This window comes from Alexandromys fortis, unplaced genomic scaffold (assembly GCF_014885135.2).
Source record: "Alexandromys fortis isolate MF-2015 unplaced genomic scaffold, M_Fortis_MF-2015_v1.1 scaffold_339, whole genome shotgun sequence".
NCBI lineage: Eukaryota > Metazoa > Chordata > Mammalia > Rodentia > Cricetidae > Alexandromys > Alexandromys fortis.
In genome coordinates this window covers 49024-54374 of record NW_026068234.1, presented here as the reverse complement: position 1 = coordinate 54374, position 5351 = coordinate 49024, and the positions used below count along the sequence as shown (strand labels likewise).

At 41.5% G+C, this 5351-nt stretch overlaps 1 pseudogene; it reads right to left on the bottom strand.

The window, feature by feature from the left end:
* Positions 1-2941: 2941 nt before the first annotated feature.
* Positions 2942-3873, bottom strand: LOC126493828 (N-lysine methyltransferase KMT5A-like; annotated as a pseudogene).
* Positions 3874-5351: the final 1478 nt, after the last annotated feature.

Genomic DNA, 5351 nt, shown 5'->3' with positions numbered 1-5351 from the left:
GTGTTGTGCTGTGCTGATCATTCCTTCTTAACAATATGTGTTTGTTCACTGCTTCTGTGATCCATGATCGCACTCAGCCAAGGGACATGTATTAAGTGTGTACATCACTGTGCACTAAACTTTCATGACTGGAAATGCTGAAGAATGAGACACCATTCTTGAGTGACTTCCTAGACATAGATCTACCTCATGTGTCTTTATCACAGCAATGTTACATTTCTGTAATGGTTCTTCATGCCAGACCTTCCATCTTCTTCTGTCTGGTCTCCTCCTTTGTCTTCCACTAACTTATTTATATTTCTCCCCTCTTCTTTCTTTGTGTATGTATTTGGTTACTCAAGGGTAAAATGTTTGGAGCTTTGATAGTGTTTTGAAACCCATCTTTTTAATACAATTAGGAACAATATTTTAATTCCTCTTCTGCCTTTATTTAAGTCTGTCTCCACTACCCATATACATATGTGGATAGAGGTTAGATGAGGTGTCAGATCCTCTGAAGCTGGAGTTATAGGATATTGTAAGCCACCTGACATGGGTGCTGGGGACTGAACTCAGGTCCTCTGGATAAACAGCAAGTGCTCATAATCACTGAGCCATTACTAATGTTCCTTATCTGAGGATCTGTCTTTAACATTTTATAATGTCTTGAAGCATTATTGAGGCAGGGATTTGCAGTTCATGCAACTATCCCAAGTCTTAGGACATTATTTGGAATTTGGTCACTATTCTTCTGTGTAATCTGGACATACTTAGAAGCTTAGCATTATATCTTTCCAGTGAAAATCCATCTCTGTCCTTAAGTCAAAGAGACAAAGATCTATAAAGAGGTTGAATTACTTTAGGAATCAATGATAATGGACATTTAAAATTAGTATCAAAATATAAACAAGCTTGTCCTGTTGCATTTTTTAATTTATGCAACATTAATTTATGCCATCTGACGTTTCATGACATATATTTAAACTGATGTATTGATGTCACTGTTCAATGTTTTATTCCCATTAATGTTTATGAGAAAATTAGTTTTACATAAATTCTTATTGTGTACTGTTTAATTGATCATAATAGAAAAATTTTTAAGCCAGACTTTAAATTGAGCATTTAGAAGTATTTTTATTGGGGCTGGAGAGGTGGCTTAGCAGGTAAGAATACTTACTGATTTTCCAGTGGACCTGATTTTAGTTCCCTGTACCCATATCAGACAGTTCATGACTATAACTCCAGCTTTGAGGGATCTGAGCATCTTCTGGGCTTTGCATACATATGGCACACATGCACAGAAACACAGGCACACACACCCATGTATGCCATTTAAAAACAAATCTTTAAAAAATTAACTTTTCTTAGTTTTAATTTCCCATCATATTGAGTCCATGATTATTTTGGAATATTTATGATCTTGATGAATATTATGGTTTTGGTTCTGACTTTAACAAAGATGAGAATTTGGTGGGGGGGACTGGCAATAAATATTTAAATTCTTTTTGCTTTATTTTTATGATGACAAATAATTTTCAAGTTTATTTCCCTTTTTGTTTGCTATTTAAATACAAAATTAAACCACAAACAGGTACAACCAAGACATTTTATCTCACGGTTACACCCTCCAGTCGGATCCTTCTCCAAGTCTGACCACTGACTGGACTAGCAAGGGGTGTGGGGGAGTCTTTCTTAGGTAGCACCATCAAGAGGCTGGGGGGATGGAGGAGGTGTTGGGGACAAGAGTAAGTTCTCATACCTAGCTCCAGAGCCCCAGCCCCAAGATGGAAGGACAAAACCTACTTCTGCTATCACAGGTTAAGAACGATCACAATGATTCTCTGGCTGCCAGGCACCCTTGTGCCACACATCTGATGCCGCCAGGGGTATCTTCACAGGATACCAGGGGTTCTGTCTTGGTAGCAGATAGAGAACTTTCCATGGAACAGAATCAGGGTTGCAGGTGGAGGGTGGAGGGGTGGGTAGGTATGTATGGACTTAGTAATTTCTGATCCCACTACAAATTTTTACTTTTGATTAGAAGAGTACCATCTCAAATCTTCTCTATACAAAGCCAAGCCAAAAAGATTTAAAATAAAAAGAAGACCCAGAAGAAAACAGTCATTTCACTCCTTTTAAAACCTATCTACATATAAGTTGTTTTTTGTGTTTTTTTCTTTTTTTGATTTTTAAAAAACATTTTGTTGTTTTATTATTTTTTAAAAATAAATTCAGTGTTCACATTTCTATAAAGAATTAATGCAGTTTCAGGAGACCTGCCCTGCTGGGGCATGCGAACAATGCTTTTCCCGGCCTGCCTCTAGTCTGACGGCCCACCCTGATGCTTCGACGTGCCTGGAAAAGCAGAAAGCCTGTGGAAGAAATCTGTTCCCGGCCGGGCTTCCGAGCCCCTGGCTCAGTAAGCTTTGGAGAAAGCAGAGGGGAAGACGAGCTTACTGCAAAACTTTTGCTAAAACTATTCACACACTTTAAGTGTACGCCTGTCAAGACGCTGAGGAGAACAAGAGCTTGGAGACATCCTGTCTAGGCTGTGCGTGGGGGGTGGCAGCACCCTCATACCCGCCTGTCCTTGGACGTGGCGTGCAGGGGAGTCCTGGCTTTCATCTTGGGCAGAGCCCGGCTTCCTAGTTCACGTTCCACTCCTTTCTCTACACCTGTGCCGGCCGAGTCCTTGACTGCTCGGGAAGCACAAATGCTCAGTTGTGTGTAAAAAGGTACAAAAACAAAGAGAGTATAAAAGTTTTGGTAATATAAGGCCATCTGTTCAAGTCCACCTTGGAAACCTGTAACAGATATTTAAATACTACATGAAAAGGCATCTTTAATAGACTTTTTTTTAAATAAACATCTGAAGTAATTAGCTAAGAGTAAGTGTGTGTAAAAAAAATCATTTCCCTTTGAGGGCACTTTGTCCTTTGAAGGAGGCAGGGAAGCCACATGGTTAATGCTTCAGCCAAGGATAGGCCTCAATGGAGGCCTTGCTGCGGTCACCACAGTCGTACAGGAGCTCTTCCCCAGCTGCAATGTCGCGGGAGGCGATGAGGGTGAGGTGAGGCACGCCATCCATGTCATGCAGTTTGTCTGGCAATTCCCACACTTACTATGATTGATCAGCCTTCCCAGGCGATTAGTTTCTCGAGTGGCATCCACACAGTAGGTTTTGCTCAGATATTGAAAATAGTACATGGAACCAGCCTTGTACATGGAGGGTCTTGTGCATAGAGCCTCCTGCTTCTTGGCATCGGTGATCTCAACCCCCCCCCATGGTATTCTACCACAAAGTCTCCCCGGGAGAACTGCTTGGTGGCAATTACACCCCGGCCTTTTCCATCAGTTAGGTCAATCTTCATGCCTTCTTCCTTCCGCTCTCAATCAGTTCATCATTTTTTTTTTTCTTTTCTTCAGACTTTGCTCTTCCTGGAGCTCCCTCGCACCCCGTAGAAATCTGTAAGCTTTCCATTCTGCTGTTTTCCCTTGAGACTTTTTACGAGGGGCCTGCTTGCCCTTGAGGGTTGTTTTCAGGGCCTGCTTGGCAACCACAGTATTGGTAGACTCACATGATGGAGGTGGAGTTTTTGGAGGCTCTGCTGCTTCAGGTTTTTGGTTTGGAAACGGTGCCAGGGGACCTCTCCTGACCTCTTTGATCTTCTCTGTTCATCGGACTTCACAGATAGTATCCCCAGCATTTCTTTTCTCTTCTTGCTTCCTGTATATTCCAGCTAATGGCTTCCCGTGGCATTTGACCTCTTGATGTGCAACTGAATTCTCTTCCTGAAGAGAGGAGCTCATTCCAGAGCACTTGTTTGGACTCATGTAGGCATAGATCTTTGACTGCCCGACAAACACATTCTCCTGCAGCCTAGCTAGGCCCAGGGCGGCGTGGACGGCCCCTCTGCTTCACCCACGACCTGCAGCTGGCCGGGTGCCAGCCGGGGCCCAGAGCTAGGCCCGGGACAGCGTGGACAGGGGACCAAAGATGAGAATCTTAATTCAATGTAATCCTCTGGAACAGTCTTTGCATCCTATTAGAATATATTTTTATAAAAGCATTATTAAACAAATTCTGCAGTTTGTTTATAGTACACCTAAGATTTAAATATCTTTGTACAAAATAGCCACAACAATGAAGAGTGCAAAATACGTTTGACAAATATATTAAGACTAATGATCAGAATGTTAAAAATTTGAAGACATTAAACTCCATTAATTTTATATAACAAATACCACCAAGATTGATACAAAATATTTACTAATAAAATCAGCAAATTTTTAGACAATATTTATTTTGTAAAATTTTTATAAAGCCAATGAAGATGTGGCTATTTGATTTAAAGTAATTAAGTTTTTAGAGTTATGGGTATGTGTGTGGGGGAGTATATGCAATTGAGTGCAGTGCCCGTGAAGGCCAGGTGGGGGCATCAGACCTCCTGGATCTGGTGTTATAGGCGGTAGTGAGCTTCCTTATGTTTGTGTGGAGACCCAACTCAGGTTCTCTGAAAGAGCAGTATGTGCTCTTAACCACTGAACTACCACTCCAAACCCCCTTTTAATTTAATTTAATGAAAGCAATGCTCGCTTTAACATTTACACCCTGGAACTGTTGATGTTAGTGAATTTATCTTCCTGTAGACATAAAGAAAATGACTCCTGCTGAGTGGTGATGGCCCACACCTTTAATCCCAGCACTCAGGTGGCAGAGGCAGGTGGATCTCTGTGAGTTCCATGCCAGCCTGGTCTACAAGAGCTAGGTACAGGACAGGCTGCAAATATACAGAGAAACCCTGTCTCAAAAAAACCAAAGGAAAAAAAGAGAAAAAAAAAAGGAAAAAAAAAGGAAAATGATTCCTGAGAATTTGGCAGTGGGGATCTTGTTCTTCTCCCACACAGCCACGAGAATCCTGTCAACTGGTTACCCTGACTCAGCATTTCATCTCTAAATCTACTGGGAAAAAATTGATGTCTAAAAACTTGATCATAAGCAATTTAACATTTGCCTATTGCCTAACTATTATTTCAAGAGGAATTCCTTGTACCATGGCAGAGTTTAGGTTGAAACATTTCCAAATGACTCATTATTAATGACCCTGTTTGTGAACCTGTAGTCTATGTTAATCACATACCCGGGGTATTTCCCTGTACACCACTTGTCTCCTCAGCTGCTTCCAATCTATCACAATCAGCTCCAGAAACCGCAGGTGTACGAAGCTTAAACAAAGAGCCCTCAAATACATTGGCCTCTCGTGCTTGCTCACTCTGTTGGCCTCTAAACATGATTCCCACGAGAGTGGCTGATTGGACTAACAGATTCAGTTTAGATACTGGGCTGGCTTTGTTTCGGGCACCATTGCAAC